Consider the following 20,336-nt stretch of genomic DNA (forward strand, 5'->3'; position numbering starts at 1 on the left):
CACTATTCGTTGATAAAAGAGTAGCCCAAGAGTTGGCGGTGGGTAGTGATGAAACTAGCTACCTTCCCAATAAAGAAAGTCTCTCTGTGCAGTCTGGTGTGGCTTAGTGCCGGACTGGAGATCAGAGTGAAACGAAACGCGTGACAGTAATTTCGGCTTGACCCCAAACCAAAGGTTTAGTGTCAGACGCAATCGATGATGTTCAAAATGAACCTTCTCTTCACCCTGTTCATGTTTTAAGAATTGAATGAGTGGCTTAAATGTTTTAGATACCTATGACTTTGCAAAATATACACACGTAATTAAATATATATATACATGTATGCACAATAAACGTATTTCACTATACACGTGATCTAGATTGATTTATATAAGATTTGTCAGCTGTTTGAATTCGTTGTTAAAGAAGCACAAAGAATAGGTGGGCACCTAAATGCCTGAATACTATTAATTCAGATGTAGGAGGAAAGCGGGAGAACGTGAGAAAATCCCCACGGACGACAAAGAGGATTAAAAGGTCCAGATTATCGTTTTTAGAGCGACGGTTGAATTCTTCTTTTTGATTAACAGCAGTTGTGGCCGAGTGGTTAAAGCGATGGATTTGAAATCCATTGGCGTACCCTTGCGTAGGTTCGAATCCTATCAACTGCGAGTGATATTATTTGGGTCCAGCATAGCCAGATGGATTAAGGCGTGCGACTCGTAATCCGAGGGTCGCGGGCTCGAATCCCCGTCGCACCACAAATATGCTCGCGAGGGGGGTGTTATAATGTGACGATCAATCTCACTATTCGTTGGTAAAAGTGTAGCCCAAGAGATGGCGGTGGGTGGTGATGACTACCTACCTTCCCTCTAGTCTTACACTGCTAAATTAGGGACGGCTAGCGCAGATAGCCTTCGAGTAGCTTTGCGCGAAATTCAAAAACAAAAATCTTTTTTATTAGAATAATCCAAGAACTGGTAATAGGCGATGTTGGCCATATGAATGCTCTTTAGTGTATCAGTTGAAAATTGTTGATGACTAGCGCAGATAGCTCTTTTGAAACTCTGCACGAATGTTCGAAAAACACACACAAACGTATTTCTCATTGCAGGGGAGATAGAGGAGGCTATTTTTACAAGACAAAACGTATCAAGATATTCAAATTCCAAAATCCTCAGAAACATATATGAATGACAGGAACAATTTTATTGTAATCAGTCAGTGCTATAAATATAAATTGATACAAACATATAAAACAATACAATAAATGTAAAGAACACGGAGTTTGCGAGCACTGTAAATGCTGAACATTTTCAGAAAGCATTTTGACAAAAACTAAGCTACTTTTCAGTTAATGATTGATCACTTAGCTCATGCTAGTAAATGAAAAATTCATATTTCATTATACTGTGGAGTATTATCATCATTTACAGTAAGAACAGTTTGTTACTGATGTTGTATGCTTACACTTAGACTTTATTTCAGTTTATTAAAATACTTCGCTAAAAATACGATTTTTTACATGTGAAAGAATTATAGTGCTAACTGGAAGACTTTAAACGAGTACAAAGAGGCCACGTGGTCGGTTAAATTGACCGAGTCTGTGTTTAGAGAGTAAAACAGTTTTGTAAGAGCAGTTTTTGTCTTGTCTCACGTATAATATTACAAGCTATAATTATTTTTAACTGTTCTGTAAATTGTACAAATAATTTGTTAAGCATGGCCAAACAGATCAAAACTCTTCATTTCTTAAATATGTATGTAAATACTTTGTTGTTGTTGAATTTCACACAAAGCTATTGAAAACTAACTGTGTTAGCCATGATAGACTAAAGAGAAAACAATTATTCAACACCGCTCCGCCGCTAATTCTTGGACTACTATTTACCAACAAATAATGCAATTGGTAGTTATTTTATAACGCCTCACGGCTGAAAGGGGGAGCATGTTCGGTGCTATGAGTCGAATCCACTACTTGCAACTTGCTAATCGAATGCCCTAACGATTTTAAATTTAAAAAATCAGTTTTTTACAAAATCGTTTTGTAATATGTTGTTATATTCAGAAACGATTTCAAATAATGATGCTGTAAAACACGTAAGTTATCTGTCACGAGACGTTGTTATGTTAAATTTCTTACTCTAGCGTTCCTATAGCTGACCTACTTGAAACAAGGTAAGACTCTTTCGGTAGAAAATTTAATTTAATAATCCCATATAATTCTTCATAGTTTCTTTCTGAGTATTTTAACAAACAACGATAATAATTCTGAAAGTCAAGTGTCGGTTGGTCACGTTCGATTTCTCCGGAATTCGTGAGTTCCAATCTCGATCCCATGATACTTCCTTTTTTCATTCCCTGGTCCCATTTTGGTTGAATTCAATCGCTTAAATAGGCGTAAATAGTTCCTAAATTTTGGCGCGTTTTATTTTATGTAAAAACCTGTCAAGGAGGAAGTATTTATACCAAAGATTTACTTGGCATTGAGAGAAATTAATTTGTCGCTTGTTATGAAAATAAGTCTTTGAACGATGACTGAGTATTTACAAGGTAAGGGAGATATTGCTCACGATAGGTTTTTAGTTTCCTGAAGTTGGAAGGTCATTTGTTTTTCTTATGTCTGTTTACTGGCAGAAAAGTTGCAATTGTATATTGGAGGATCTAAATTTGGTAGACTTTGGTTTCACGTCATTTTTGAAGGGTTTTAATTCTAGTAATAAAATAGAAAAAAAAAACAGTATATAGAGGGAAAACAATTCTGTCAAATGTTAGCATATTAAACAAGTTCCTTTGTTTATTCTTCTAAAAGTAGAAACATTTATTATCAAAATCATAAATATGTTGTCCAGAAATAAATGTCAGAATTCTCAAGATAACATTTAGAAGCTGAATACTGAGTAACTTATTGTTGGTTGGTTGGTTGCTTTAATCCAACGTTCGTCGCTTACAATGTGTCTTAATTGTTTGCTGTTTCAAGTCTAGTCAGAGTAAGTTTCTCAACCCCCAAGGCAGCATGGACAAGAAGGATTTGCGTCTGATTTTCCTCTACGACTTCAAATGTGGACGAAAAGTTACCGAAAATACAAGGAACATCAACCAGACATTCGGCCATGGATCTGTTACTGAACGTACAGTTTAGTGTTCGTGACGAATGTTTCGACATGGAGATGAAAGTCTTGAAGACCACGGAGGTCGTGGAAGGAAGTCATCCTTAGATGAAAGCACATTAATGGAAGCAGTTGAGACAGATTCTCACACAACAGTAGTGAACTTGAAGAAAATCTAAGCAAAGCAAATCAAGCATTGCCAACCATCTGAGTGTGATTAGAAAGACGAAAATGTTGGATAAGAGGGTTCTACATGAGCTGACTGAAGATCAACAAAATCGGCATTATGAGACCTGTCAAGGATGACGCTTGAAAAATTGAACGAATTGGGAATCGATATTCTGCCTCATCAACCCTATTTTTTCAGACTTTTCTTCTACATATTTTCATTTTCTCAAGCACTTTTACAACTTTTTGAACAATAAACGTTTACAAAACCAGGCAGATACAGGAGAAGCTTTCAGGGAGTTCATGGACCATAAAAACTCTTATTTCTACAGAAGAAGCATAAACACCATCGTTACACTTTGGCAAAGGTGTATTGAAGAAGCATGTTTGACAATACTGGTTTATACTTTTACAAACTTCGCAGTTCAACAACGACATTTATTTCTGAACAACCTAAAACTAAAAATATGAAATGTGATTACACATTTCGTTAAAATATAAAACTTTGATAAAACGAGTATTTAGATGAAACGTATTTCATATCCATGATCTTAGATTGCGTATTATGTTTGAACTTCATTTCCAAAATCTAAATCCGTTTTCTATACTTTGAGATAGAGTAAGCTTACGGACTTACAACGCTGTGAAAACTATAGATAACCCATTGTGGTTTTGTTGTAAAAAACAATCAAATACTCAAGGAAGTAAAATTGGAAATATTATTTTTTTTTCTGTTTTCAATACATTTTTTATGTAAACTTCGATAATTTAACTCAAAAGAACTAATTATTTGTCGGTTTGTCCAATCAGAAACCACAATTGTAAATCCATTATGTAAATAATTATTGTATTAATTAATATTGCTTGTAATTGTGAGATATTGATCTAGGTCACTGTATTATATAATATTGAACGTTATATTTTATTGTATTAAATACATTTATGCGCTACAAATCGTTGAATTATTGAATTAAAAATACCTTTATTTATCAGTAGCTGCTGCTAGTCCAGAAACATATGTTTTAAAGTTTAAAGGTTTAAATTTCCTACTAAAAACAGTAAATGTGGAAATTTATTCACGAACTTTAATAAACTGTTCAATCTAATGATGTTAGCATAATGTTTTATAACGTTTTCTGTCTACAAATTCTTTGTTTGTTTTGAATTTCGTGCAAAGCTACACGAGGGCTATCTGTGCTAGCCGTCCCTAATTTAGTAGTGTAAGGGACAACAGCTAGTCTTCACTACCCATCGCCAACTCTTGGGCTACTCTTTTACCAACAAAGAGTGGAATTGACCGTAACATTATAACGCCACCGCCACTGAAAGGGCGAGCATATTTGGAGTGACCGGGATTCGAACCCGCGACCCTCAGATTACTAGTCGAACGCCTTAACCCACCTGACCATGCCAGGCCCTAGAGATTATGAATAAAGTATTTTAAAGTCACCATATTAGCCGTGTTTTACTTTTTAAAAATTAAACAATTTAAGCAATTAATTGTTTTGTTTTTCTTATATCAAGGCCACATCGGGCTATCTGCCCAGCCCACCGAAGGGAATCGAACTCCTGATTTTAGCGTTGTAAATCCGGAGACATACCGCTGTACTAGCGGGGGGCAAAGCAATGAATAAAAGAATGGTAAAATTGTACAAGTAGGAAAAGCTTTGAACTTTGAACTTTTCGATTTTAATTAATTTCTTTTATGATATGTTAATTTATTCTTGAAATACAGATATAAGAGAGAAAACTTTAAAAACAAAACAAATATTTCACTAAAATGTGACGCCTCTGATGTGTTTTTGTGTTCAACGTCACAAATAGGTGTAATAAAATTCAGTTCAAAATCAAAATACGCTAAAAGATAACTTGGTACAGTCATTTTTTTAAATTTTATTGAAGCGTTAGGTGTATTTGTTTGTAATTAAGCACAAAGCGACATTTATAAGTGCTCTGCCTACAATGAGTATCGAAACCTGGTTTCTAATGTTATAAGTTCACAGACATGCCGCTGTGCCACTGAGAGTAGGAGTGGGTGTGGATTAAGCATTAAGCTACACTATAGACTGATCTCCGATTTTTAACGTTATAAGCTTAAAGGCTTACCACTAAGCTACCAGATGGCTCATATAATTCTTTTAATTGCAGGTAAAGGATACCAGTAACATCACTAAATAAAACAAATAGTACTTTAGTAACCCAATAGATCTATATAAATATAATAGTATTGTCTGTTGTATGTTCATATAACTACTTCACAGGGTGTGGATAGATCTTCAAAAAATTTGATATAGAGGCTCATTTGGTCCATTCTAGGGTACGTACAAATTTTCTGTTTTGTGTTTTTCACCACAACTTCGTCTTCTATAGATGGCTCTTCACCAAATTTGGCATGAATGTTTTCTGGATCCATGGGAAGATACGTACAAATTTTCAGTTCTGCGTTTTGCAGTTTTTGTAAATTTTTTGGGTGTTTTTTTTTCCACTATTTATCCTCCTGTTGATGGATCTTCACAAAATTTGTCATGAAGGTTTGTTGAAACAATGCAGAGATTCAAGCGTATTTGCGATGTTCTTTGGACGTTTTTCCGTTTTTTACAATTACATAGAAGATAAGCAACTTTTCATGTCCTAAGATAACCTTCCATTAGTCATGGATTTACATAATTTCCGTCCAGAGAACAGGTATTTCGGCTACTTGTTTTAGGGCTAACAATGATTAAGGTTGTATTAAATATAGCCTATACGCGATAAAAAAGATAAGTTAATCCTGTTACTTTTGTACGTTTTTTTTTCTTTTGTTTAGTTAAGGCTAGTTAACACTATCAATGAATAAACTTATAATGTTAGACCTTCATAAAACGTTGATAAGCTATTTTAATATGTTGTCGTGCAAAATGTTTACTTAAAATATATTTACACCAGTTAAAATGAAATGCGCGCGAATGACGATAAGGTGCGCGCGCTTTTCCAGGACAGACAAAATCTGAGCACTGTGAGTATAGATTGTCTCCCAGTTCTTTTCGAAGTCTTGTTTGTTTGTTCGTTTTTGAATTTCGTACAAAGCTTCTCGAGGGCTATCTGTGCTAGCCGTCCCTAATTTAGCAGTGTAAGACTAGAAGGAAGGCAGCTAGTCATCACCACCCACCGCCAACTCTTGAGCTACTCTTTTACCAACGAATAGTGGGATTGACCGTCACATATAACGCCCCCCACGGCTGAAAGGGCGAGCATGTTTGGCGCGACGGGGATGCGAACCCGCGACCCTCAGATTACGAGTCGCACACCTTAACGCGCATGGCCATGCCGGGCCCTTTTTCGAAGTCAGTAACACACAAAGTTAAAGAGAAAAAAACACATCACATTCGTTAATAAAAACACCTGCATCATTTAGTTCAATTGAATTTATAAAATTGTTTTTGAAGACTCATAACATAGATAAATTAATACGAATAAATAACTTTAATACCAGAAGCCAATTGTTGTTCCGAAACCTATTTTAAAGCAATGTTCCACAGTAAAATGAATTTGTATGGTTCAGTGTATTGTTGTCCACTGAAAAACTCAGTAAGATGGCCGAAAGCTCGCAAATAAAAGTATTTTAACGTAGAAAAAAGTCTGTAAAAGATATTGCATAAGAATTATAAAACACATCAGATAGAACCACTAGAAATTGCAGTGATTATTTTACAGTATTTTAGGCTTAATAAATTACTTCGTGCTCCTCATAGTTAAGTAACTTACTCTACTGAAAAGCAAATGCGAAACTTATACAAAATACCGTCTTTTTAACTCCCCTATGTATTGTTAATTTATGAGAAAATATATTTAAAAGTTATTTGTTTTTTTTTACCAGTTCACGCATATTTACATAAGAATAAAATAACGTCTGAAGCGAATTCTCAATTCTCAAAAAAAAATCTTAATGTATTTAAAAGTGCCCTGAATTGACGTAATATTTGTTTCTTCTACACTTTCAAAGAAAAATTAGCAAACTTTTAAGTTTGATTCAATAAAGAGCAATATTTATATCCTTAAAGTTTTAATAAATATTTACCAACCTTCTTAAATTGTAGCTTTTATTGAGAACTTTGATTTTTTCAAGTGTCTTGTAATATTAATAAATTTTGATCAAATATAAAGTTAATATGAATGTTTTAACTTGGAACTATGGGAAAACATTAATCAGAAGGTGTGATCGAAGAAAGAATTAACATTGCCATATATTGAGTAATAAATGTATGTTTGTTTTGAATTTCGCACAAAGCTACTAGAGGGCTATCTGTGCTAGCCGACCCTAATTTAGCAGTGTAAGACTAGAGGGAAGGCAGCTAGTCATCACCACCCACCGCCAACTCTTGGGCTACTCTTTTACCAACGAATAGTGGGATTGACCGTCACTATATAATGCCCCCACGGCTGGGAGGGCGAGCATGTTTGGCGCGACCGGGATGCAAACCCGCGACCCTCGGATTACGAGTCGCACGCCTTAACGCGCTTGGCCATGCCGGACCGTACTGTGTTGTAACCAAGGGTGTTGTAACCAGTCACCAGTGTTATAAGCCGACAGACAGGTTTGGACCTAATGCTGACATTTCACAGGATTCGAGACATTTGGTTTTAAATATTTCTTAGAAGTTGACAGAAACATTCTGTACCTATTTATTTGTTTAGAATTAAGCACAAAGCTACACAGTGGGTTAACTGTGCTCTGTCCACCACGGATATCGAAACCCGGTTTTTAGCGTTGTGAGTCCACAGACATTCCGTTGTACCACTGAGGAGCAACTTTCTGTGAATGAACAGCTGTGAAGTTTGTTTATATTTATATTTCATTACTTCTAAGCAAAATGATACTTTAGTTTTCATGTTATTGCAACTTTCATATGCTCGAAACTGTTCAATAAACAATTGGAGAAAAGGTGTGTCGATTTCAGTTGAAACACATAATTATGAAACGTAAGTAATTTGTGAAGATAATTAAAATTAAATTTATGGAATTATTAAATATTTATGTCACATAGTCAACCATGCTTACATTTCATTTGTCACATATAAAGGCTATACTATTCTATATAAACATTTCGCAACCAGTTGTCCTTCAGCAAGTCGTCGGTTTCAGTTACATTGTGTATTTTACATGGAACAATAGGAGCACGACAGAGCTACAAGCTTCGGAAAGCCTAACATACAACACTGAGATCCAAGACGTATAAATAGGACATTCTTAGTTATGACATACGTTTAGTTACTTTCCTTCGATAACCGCCAGTCGTCGAATTGTTAATTTAGAGTAATGTAACGAATCTTTTGGATTCTGGAGCTAAATAAGTTTGTATACAAATTAAATGAAAATAACTGATATATATAACAAACTCAAAGCTAAACAACATTTATATTTTAATTTATGACTTAGTTATAAAACAAAATGCGGCCTGATATGGCCTGGTGGTTAGGCACTTAACTTCTACTTTGTGTATGAATTCTCGTCACCTAATATGCGCGCACTTTCAGCCATGTGATATTACAATATGGCGGCTAATATCACTACTCGTTGATACGAGAGAAGCCCAAGAGTTAGTGATGACTAGTATTGACTAATTACTTCCCTTTAGTCTGTCACTGATAAGTTAGAGACGGCTAGAGCAGATGACCTTCATGTATTTTGCGCGAAATTTGGTATAAATTAAAATTATTCAGTTTTAGTTTAATTCATGAATTGCATGAGTGATAAAATATAAGTTATTGTTTTATAAAAATAAAGACAACATCATATCTCGGTGTTAAGTGAGACTTGTCAAACATGATGTGATATGGTTTTGTACAACTGTTTGTACAAGTCTCGTGTCTTTATTTTTACACCAAAGGTATTCTAACTTTGATTTAGCTTTAGAAATAAACAAGTTTATAACATTAAACTCAGTTTTTTATTTAATTGGACGCTTAATATTTCGTTTTTCAGGAGCTTTCCACTTTAAACACAAACTGCAGCTACAGATGCAGTAAATCAGACATTTTCCAAATGTGTCAATAACGTTGATTTGATCCGTACGAGCGACAAACTCCGGATGCAACTAAAGATATTCAAATGAGTATTACAGATGTAAGGGAAAACAAAAACAGGAATGTTTTATAATTCTATGTTTGTATTTGTATATTTAGGGTAAATCTGCATTCAGCTACATGTTATGTCCACCATGGAAAATGGAACTCCTGATTTGTAAGTCCGTAAACTTATCATTGACCCAAAGGAAGACACGTTTTATAAACATAAAAATCATTAAGCTAAATATAGTTTACATCTACAAGCGCAAGTATCTCTTAAATATCTTAAACAAGACAACAAACAATTTGATGTATGCAAATTTTTTGTGGTCAGAGAAGAAATATTTGAACACCTAATAGACAAAAAATACATTTAGAAACCCCCAAAATAACTTAGACTAAATAAAAATACATTATTTATTAACTTAACAAAGCAAGTACCCCCCCCCCTTCAAGGAACCTTTAGACGAATATATAATTCTATAATTACTTTATTTCAGAATTACTAGTTTTATCATACTCTGGATTTACTACTAAGACCAATAGTCTGAAAACAGTGAAAACCTGTCTTGAATACATAATTTTAACAACGTTACTAAACTACGTTCTGGCACAATTGAAAAACATGCATAACGTGTTTTCACGGATCAAGAAGAAACGAGAAACATAACAAAACTCTGTACAATCAACGTTGTAACTCTCTACTCGTCTACATGGAAAGAATAACTCAAAATATCAGTTCGTTATCCTGTAGTGTGATAAAACCAACTGTTTTAGAATAGTGTATTTGCCATTTAAAGATGGCCATCTTGCTTTAAGTGTTACTTACCAACTTCTGTCATTTTAAGTGCATTGGAGGAAACAGAAGAACCCAACATAGAAAGATAGGAAACACCTTGATTATCTTGACAACATGAGAGAAACACCGTTACAGATCAAGTTTAGGTTAACCATAACCAAGTAGCTCCTGGCATGGATGCACAATTTTTTGAACAAATCTTTACAATAGTCACCAAATATGCCAGTAACAAATTGAAAAAGCTCAACGTTTTCTTTATAAGTTAGATAAAACTAAAAGTTTCACTTAACCATCTCATCAGAAATCATTCTGTTATACAGAAAAGGATATGCTAATCTCACTATATTTCAGTTGATAACTGTACTTATAATAAATACACTGTATATCATGATGCACGGTAGTGGTCCAAACAACATTCAGAATACACTATATGTTATTAACTGGACTGATAGTTTAGTGATTTTCTATTTTTTGTAGCTCAAACTGTGGTACTTCAAACTATCAGATTCTTTCTGTGGATCTGCTATACTGGATCCTTACTGCACTTACCAAATTTCAAGAGAATCCATTAAGAAATACACAAGATGTAAAATCACCAATTTTAATTGAATTTCTTTCTTTATTTGATATAAAAACATGAATATAGCTTTCATGAATATTTTAAAATCAAATTTCGTATACTGATAGATCTTTGTAAACTACAATTATTTGTCAAATTTGATACAATTATTTGTCAAATTTGATACAATTATAAGCCACATATGCAAAGTTATTCAGCAAAAACCGCTCAATTTTGACCAAAATTTCTGCGTACGCCTAAGCGACAGATCACGTAAGGTATTTGTCTAAAACGAAGTTTCATCTAAGGGGAAAAATGGTTCACTTTTAGTTTTTTCTTATCATGATTAAAGATGGATCAATTGAAGCAGTATAACTATAGGGTTAAAACAGGTGCAAATACATAAATAATGGTAAGGCCAAGTAAACTAGATTAACACTTTCTAGATTAAGCTTTCAAAAGAATCATACGGATGAACGGTTATCATTCATTGCCAAAGTTTAAGCACAAATTTGATAATTTTTTTATGAAATTCACCTTATTAAAGAGAGTTTAACGCCACCTGATATTCACTTGAGCAATTAGCATAAGTAGTGATGCTTGATACGGCTATACAGAGTGTATGCAAGTGATGACAAGAAACTGTTAATCTAGTTTTTATGACATTACTATACAGAAAGTTATTAGCACTGTTATGGAGAGGAAAGAAAACTACCGTCATATATTTTGTATAGGTCTGTTCTGAATAGTATGGTTACATTTGTTTGTTTGTTTTTGAATTTCGCGCAAAGCTACTCGAGGGCTATCTGTGCTAGCCGTCCCTAATTTAGCAGTGTAAGACTAGAGGGAATGCAGCTAGTCATCACCACCCACCGCCAACGCTTGGGCTACTCTTTTACCAACGAATAGTGGGATTGAACGTAACATTATAACGCCCCCACGGCTGAAAGGGCGAGCATGTTTAGCGCGACGGGGATGCGAACCCGAGTATGGTTGCAATTCTAAACCTAATGTTGATTACTACTGACTGTCGCTTTCTTATTTGCGGTGGTTTATTAGACTAAAATTCATGACAAATAATCAAAAACACCATAGGTACGAGAATAAAAAAAAAGATGTCGCCAGAGAAGGATTAAATGTTCAACTTAAAGAATGAAATCAAAACTGGCGGATAAACTGGTAGCTACACTTATAACACTCACAATAATTATTCAACAAATATTCATTCATTAGTTAGCCAGGCCGCGTATTTTACTTTACCCACCATCATGCCCAAAGTTGAATAAAAAAATGCTGCCTGGCTAACTAGTGAATGAGTGTTTGCTGTAGAAGTTTAATTAATGCTATAAGTGTAGTTACCAGTTTGTCCGCCAGTTTTGATTTCATTCTTTAAGTCGCACGCTCAATCCTTTTTTACGTCTAAGGTGTTTTGGGTTAGGTTAGCATTAGGTCGTTGAGGGTTAATGGATACATAATATTTGTATTAGCGTTTCAATTTGATAACATACTTAACATGTCACTTTGCTCAGCAAAACGAGTCTAATAAAAATCCTGCTACTTTATTGATCTTATGTTTGATTAGTTCCAGTAATAAAATAATTACGTAGGTGAGGAAATAACAAAATACAAAGTAGTGTTGAAAACTCACCAAATGAAAGTACGTTTATTAATAAAGCGCGAAAAGGATGTTTCAGGCAACAGTGACAATGAAACCACTACTTCATATTCTATGGGTCTCGTGCTTGTTTGTTACTTGTTAAGCACAAAGCTGTACACAGGTATCGAAACTTGATGAGTTACTGCAAACTCGCAAACTTAGCAATTTTTGTCACAATTTAATGTGTTGGTAGATCTAAAACGTTTTTTCTTAAATATTGCTACGCAGATAGCCCTCGTGTAGTTTTGCGCGAAATTTAAAACAAACCAAACAAATGTTGCTAATATAGTTTTTCTAACTTCTTGTAGGATCCTGAAATAGATGATCGTATCTGATGGTATTGTTCGGTCTTGTTAAATTATCTGTTAACATTTTTTGTTTGTTTATTTTTTTAATTTCGTACAAAGCTACTCGAGGGCTATCTGTGCTACATTAACAATAATAAAAGTGAAAACCCTGCACTGGCTGAACTTGTAAGTCATATTATGTAGAGAGAAAACAACTGTTATTTTGGCTCAACCAATCATATGGCGGCTAAAAATACCAGAAAATCAATAGAAATAATGAAACATGCTAAACATAATTGCAATGTCTTAAATAAAGATGAAGGGTTGTTAATTCAAAGAGTATGCAGATGGCGCAATCTCCGTAAAGTTCAATATGTAAGTTAAGTAGTAGCAATGAGTCACATGGATAACGGGTTCGGTATACATGGTTTGCAGAAATTTTGATTTCACATTCCTGAGGATGATGTGACTAAACTTCGGAACACGTAGAGTATAACACGTAGAGTATTTGTATCGATACCTTTGATGAATAAAGCTTCTACAATGAGCACTCAGAAACGTCAATTGTTTGAGGTTTTCAATCATTTTAAAATTATAAAATCAACTCGGTACGACCAACGAGCCAGAATAATTTAGTCTAGTGACAGTTTACCTAATATTTAATCTAAAACAATGGGATTTAGCTATCCTTTTTTGTTGTTAAAATATGTAAGTTTTTTGTGACAGAAGGTGAAAACATCACTTTAAGAAAGCTACTTGCATCACGTTTACGTTTCACAGCTACTTATTAAAATACCGTTATTCGTGACATTAATTAAAGTTACATAACTCGGTCTAAACACCTAATATTCACACATTTGTTTTTCATATTACTAGAGTTCTTCTAATATTTGTTTGAAGTTAAGCACAAAGCTACATACGGGCTATCTGTGCTCTGCCCACCACCCGATTTTTAGCGTTATACGTTCGCAGACATACCGCTGTGCCACTGGGGTGAAAGGTGTTTTTTTCTAAATGGTTTGTTTGCAAAGCTACACGAGCGCAATCTGCGCTAGCCGTTCCTAATTTAGTAGTTTGAGACTAAAAGGAAGACAGCTAGTCATCACCACCCGTCGCCAACTCTCGGGCTACTCTTTTACCAACGAATAGTGGAATTGACTGAAACATTATAATATACCCACGGCTGAAATGGCAAACATGTTTGGTGCGGTGGAGATTTGAACCCACGACTCTCGGATTACGAGTCGAACGCCTTAACCCACGTGACCATGCTAGGCTTGTCATTTGGAAACGTTTGCTATGACAAAATTACAAGATCGGACACTCGTGCGTAACAATGGTCATTAGAAGGAAAATGGTGGAAGAACTATTTCAAATGGTACAATAAGACCTGAAGTACAGTTTTATAAAGTACCATTCATTTCATTTAGTTTTTAAGGATTATATAAAAATCACTTTATAGAATGTTCAATTGTTAGTTTACGTGAGGGGAATTTCATGGCAAAACGTAGTTGCCAAAACACCCGTTCTAGCAAGTTGTAGTTGAGCTAAAAGTAGCAAAATATCTTGTTTTTGTTTAAAAGGATTAACATGCTGACATGTCTAGACATGTAGAAACTTAATTAATTTAAAATCCAATAAACACAAATAGTTTCGAAACACTAGAAAAATAAATTTTGAAGCTTAACGAATTTTTTTTTTTTTTTTTTCATTTCAGCCAGGTCAGTGTTAGAAAATGTCACCCAGTGAATTTTGTGTATCTCTAGAATGTGCGAGACAGTTTGATGTCCTCCTACCTTTGTATCCTTTTATAGCTAATATGTGCTTGAAAGTAATTAAAGACGGAATATTAAAATCAGCAACGAAAATTAAATATAAGAACTAGTATTATAATAGTATATCTCTGAAATACGAAGACAAATTTATTTTGTTTACACCAATTTAGCGTTAATGGAGTCAACCGAAACAAAATGGCTGCCGATTACGTTTCGTCTAAAGATGGTATTATTGTTTACAAACGATTGTTACAAATACAAATAAGACGATTATACAAAATCATTTTAATGTTTTGACCAGTACATTCTTGTAGATTATGATTATGTTCGAATGTTTGACTTGTTATTTTATTATTTCTAAAAAAAAAAAAAAAAGTAATATTAGAAATCCAGAGTGACCTCTATGAACTATCAAAGATACCTTAGTTTGAATTAAAATAAATTCGTGCGTTATAGAATACCTAACAAAAATTGAATTATCATAGACATGAAAACACATTTTTAAGAGTACAAATTCATTTCTTATGTGGCCTGGCATGGCCAGGTGGGTTAAGGCGTTCGACTCGTAACCTGAGGGTGGCGGGTTAGATTCCCCGTCACACCAAACAAGCTCGCCCTTTCAGCCGTGGGGGTGTTATAATGTGACGGTGAAAGAGTAGCCCAAGAGTTGGCTCTAGTCTTACACTGCTAAATTAGGTACGGCTAGCGCAGATAGCTCTAGAGTAGCTTTGCGCAAAATTAAAAAAACAAACAATTTCTTACGTAGTCACATGCTGAGTCAGTAATAAGATCTACTATCTAGCGAAACCACAGCCAAGGGAATGGGCTTGGAGAAATCAGCCAGTAAGGCTAAAATCCTGGACTAATTTCCTTTTGGCGGACAGAGTGTAAATTGTCCATTGTGTTGCGTTATGCAAGAAGTAACAACGCAGACCATTTACGTGTTTTATGACTCTAAACTGTTTTACCTAATTATGCTCAAACATGTGTTTTTTTACCTTTATCCCCGTAATTTCAAGTACCTTTAAACGTTTATTGTTTACTTATTTTACATACCTTAAGTACTGTATGAATTTCGTTTTTCAATTAAAAATTAGTCCAAACACTAAAACTGTGGATTTAATTTTATTGTAAATGAATAGAAAATTCCGGCGTTTTTATAATTGTTTCTTCAGTAGCAAATTAATTACTTTAGCAATTGTACAATAAAAAGTCAAAATATTCAAATAAAATCAGAACTTATGTCAAATTTTTTTATATCTTGTGGTTATGTACTGAAACGACTGTTTATAACCATCTTATTTTGCATATGCAGTTTTATTTATTGTACACAACATCACGCCCCCCGCTAGTACAGCGGTATGTCTCCGGATTTACAACGCTAAAATCAGGGGTTCGATTTCCCTCGGTGGGCTGAGCAGATAGCCCTTTGTGGCTTTGCTATAAAAAACACACACAACATCACACTTTCCCATCATTTAGTAACCCCATTAACGTAAAACTGAGGTTAATATTTCTTTCAATGAGGTATTAATTGTGTATTACCTGTAACAGTAATTTTCAATCACTAATTTCGTATTTTGCCAGTTCACGTTTACAGCGAGACTTAACATTGTACTGGTACTGTATTAAATGGAATTTGCGTCTTTTAGGGGTCTTTTATAAGAGGAAGTAACATAAAATTCTTTATTACATAATAACTGCCACTTAAGAGTACCTACCCTTTTCAGAAACTTGGCCCGAAACGGAATTCATATCAAGTTTTAGCAACTATTACAGGTATATCTTTTACTTGATAAGTAATAATATATATATATATAAGTTGGAGCCAGTTTCAGGTTCCGCTGAATTGTTTTCTATTAGTTGTATTCTTTCCCTCAAATGGCTTACTAAGTAAGTTTGAAATGCTCATACCGTTAAAATCTGGGTTTAAGTACTCACAGTGGCTGCAACACAAATAACAAATAAATGTTAGTAGTATACATTTTTTATATATTTAAATATAAACACATAAATACTGAGATTAATATTCAGATGTTTCTTAGCTGCTTGCCTTTAATTTTTACTGTTTAGTATGCCATAAAAAAAATAATATGAAACTTTGACTTATAATACCTGAGAACAATGTGCTCTATGTGGAGAACTTCCTGCCTCCTCTGCCTTTAGTCTAACTAAGCCTGTATATGTCACTGCTCATACCAAGAGCGAAGAATTGTTCCAAACATCAAGCTTTTCTTGGGGATATCAGGCAGCGCCCTCTATGAACAATATTACAATAAACTCTCTTTTCGTTTCAGTAAACAACGTTGTTTTTTTTTGTACAAGCATTTTATAAAGGAGGTTCTAATGCTTTTTAATGAATATTTAATAAATATAACTTTTATATCTACTGATGCTAATATAAAAGCCATGATGCTACAACAGCCTGTTTATGACAGATTGATACAAAGTTCGGCAGAATACAAGATCGTGTGTTTTTAAACTTATTTATTAAACAAATTATTCCATGTCATTTATATAAATGCGCATAAAACTGTCGAACTACGTTGATATATTGTAGAGACATGTACCTCTAATGTCTGGACATAAATGTATAAATAATATATGATAAACAAATATTATTTTAAAAGTAGATTCACTGCGTAATTTATTTGTTGTTAAGAGTAAAGCCGCATAATAGGCTCTCTGTGCACTGCAGTCTACGGGCATCGAAACCATAATATTAGCATTTATAAGCCTGTAGACCTACCATTTAGCTAATGGAGTGCAAGTTTTTTGGCAAAATGTTCAGCACTTAAATGAATTACCAAGTTATCTAGAAATTATAAGCGATTAATCAGAATAAATGTACAATTTCAAAATATATTAATAACTTATTTAATAATCAAAGCACATCTTACACTAAAATGGTGTTGGTTTTTGAAAACCAGTAAAGTGTTAAACACTAACGTTTCTGCATCAAGAAACTTCTCAAAGAATTTGTTTATAATGCTGTAATTCGTACAAGCTGTACTAAATGCTTCACTGACAGTAGTTACCGTTGTAATAAATGTGTTAAGAGGGGCGACTATTGTTTTGAGCTCTATCTTTATTAAAAATTTGTACTCTTAAGCAAAAACCTAGAAAATAGTTTATTTATATTGCGTTCACCACAGTGATTAAACCCCGAATTTTAGCATCATGAACCCTAACTGCTGGCTTTAAACCATCAGACAGAAATTAAAAATATATTGATCAAATTTTGTTCAAAGTAAACGTTTTTCTTATTTTAAACTGATATTTATAATATAGGTTGTTTTACCACGGCATACTTAACCACTGGGCTGCGATCAACCCTATGGTATTTAAAACGTCTTTGCACCAGGTAATTACTTACACGACTTTAATCGCTCGTCTGCATAAAACATGTTCTCAACCCAAACCAGCCGTTTTTATATATATATTTAAATAGCATGGTTTGTCTTCATCTTTTAACTAAAATAATATATGAATTTTCTTAGTTAAACTAATCTACAGCTTGTTCGTAAATATAAATTTTCCAGTAATATTCTGTTAATTTGTAAATTGTTCGTTCTGGTGAATTAAATGTTGAATCACCTTAGACTGAAGTAAAAGAAAAACTATACAATAAGGGCGATCGAATGTTTCATTTCCCTTTGAATATTATTAGGTACAGTTGTCCTTCTTCTTTATAACAGTTACTACTAAGCCTTACGTTCTATACATTTGCGACAGATGTGAAATATATATCTCAAGACGACTGGTATGGTTATTAAAACTTTTATTAAAATAAAGTAGAGAACAACGTTTCGACCTTTCTAGATCATCTTCAACAGTCTTGAGATACATTTTTACTTCAAGTACGTTTCTCGTCATCACGAGAAGTAAAATATAATTGTTGTGGAAGCAAGAATGAAAATCAAACACAATTTCATAAGTACAGTTGTGTTATAATAACATATTCCTATTATTTATTCAAAATGTAAGCACGGCTTATCACTGCAAAACGCCCCCCCCCCCCCCCCCCCCCCCCCCTAATCAACCCAGTAATACAGTGGTATATCTGCAATGGGCAGAACACTTATTATACTTTGTGTAGCTTTGTTCTTTAAAACAAACATACTTTAATTGCAAAACGTCAGTAAGTGATTGAAACATATAAAAGTTCAATATTATTTTGATTTAAAGCCAGTTGGAATTGGTAACTTAGAAAATTTCGAAGTGATAAACTGTGAAGTTAGTACGAACTGACAGTTAATTTTGTACCATAAATAAAATCATTAATTATGACAACGACAGGGAACTATTGAATAATTATATGAGTTTGAGTACTCTCATAATTCCTACTCTAATAATTTCTTCAAGTGCGTAAAAATGGTTTTCAACTGATCTTTTCCAGGAAATGTTACCTGATTTATCGAAAATAATGCTCTGAAATTCAAGCCGGCCGTTCTTATTAGTGGACAAAAGTACCAATAAAATATGTCGGTGAAACACACTCGTGTCAATAAAGCTCTTGGCGATTTATGTTATCGTAAGCGTTAACATGGTACGGTCACATCGTGGATACAGCGATTGTATTGATACGACAATGTTCTTTACATTGTATAGTGATAATGCTAACAGTTAGTGTTTCTGTTGGCCACAACTAGCGACAGAATGTTCTTATCACAGCTTACGTGTTATTTTTTGATACTTATTTTTTCACGTAATAGGTCTTCGATTTAAGCCTATAAGTCCATAGATTTTTTTATGTGTAGGGAGGAAACAAAACAGAGTAAGCCAACAGACTAAAAAATAGTGTTACGTGTGGTTAAACGCAAACACAAATTTACAATTTTAATAGAAAATACTATAAATATTTGTTTTAATTACGATGTTAAATTTACATCATAATAGTGTAATAATTTTCTGAAATGTAAAGGAGGGCAAATGCTCTACCTTGCCCCATTCCTTTGGGCGCTCATATATATATAAAAAAAAGACGTCTATAAACTTTGTTAGAAAGTGTTACTTTTACGTTTCCATGTGCCTTGAAAATAAGTTAATTTACGTTTACACATAAATTAAAGGAAGATCCTTGGTTTAGCGGTTAGTGTGATCGCTAAACTTTGGATTCGTGTTGTGGGAACAGTGTACAAAAGCAATGTGAAACTTTATTCTTAAAACAAAGGGACTCAGAATTAGGAGTTGCTATTTTACTTTCATTTGTCTGTATATAAAATACACATACACACATTCATATACGTAGGTGCATGAGATAAAGTATATGAATGCATGATTCAATCCATTTTATGACAATGCACACAACGTAAAGAAACACGAACGTAAGAGAACCACATAGCCTAAAGTACAAATAATTTAATGTTGTTATAGCTACAAACCACACCAGCTTCTTGTATCGAGTTTGTTTTTTGTAGTCTTACAGCAATGAACTTTCCTGCCTTTATGTATTTTCTGACAAACAGTTAGTTGACGTTATTCTCAAACTTAGTCACTTTAATGTAAATTAGTTTATATTTATAAAACAAATAAGTAGAAATACGTACCAATACTGAAACTTCTGAACATACCAAATCAAAGACAAGAGTATCGAATTTTTATGAAAAATGTTCTGATTTATTTGGTTCTTTTCAGCATTTCTTAAATTAATGAATTATAACAACAATAATAAGTTTTCAATCTGTAGTCTAAATAAAGGTAACTAAATGCGACGAATAAGAACGTTAAATCTACGAACTTTTCTTTAATGTTTTTCACACAGTAATTACACTATACTTTTGTACATACCAATTATTAGTGACTTTGTTGAATGCTTTTTACTTCTAAAAGGAAACCTTACGTAAAAAGACTATCAAACTCATTTGAGTGTTTTGGTCTTTTTAAATCTCTTAATTAGGTCTTAGAATAGCATTTTTGTTGTTTTTTTTCTTACGAATGCACACAATACGAAAAG

General features: G+C 33.7%; 1 non-coding gene across 1 annotated transcript; it reads left to right on the top strand.

Annotated features, from left to right (window-relative positions):
• Positions 1 to 569: 569 nt before the first annotated feature.
• Positions 570 to 651, top strand: TRNAS-UGA (transfer RNA serine (anticodon UGA)). The gene has a single exon. It is a non-coding gene; the product is annotated as a tRNA-Ser (tRNA).
• The last annotated feature ends 19,685 nt before the right edge of the window (positions 652 to 20,336 follow it).

Source organism: Tachypleus tridentatus, chromosome 10 (genome assembly GCF_004210375.1).
Source record: "Tachypleus tridentatus isolate NWPU-2018 chromosome 10, ASM421037v1, whole genome shotgun sequence".
Lineage (NCBI taxonomy): Eukaryota > Metazoa > Arthropoda > Merostomata > Xiphosura > Limulidae > Tachypleus > Tachypleus tridentatus.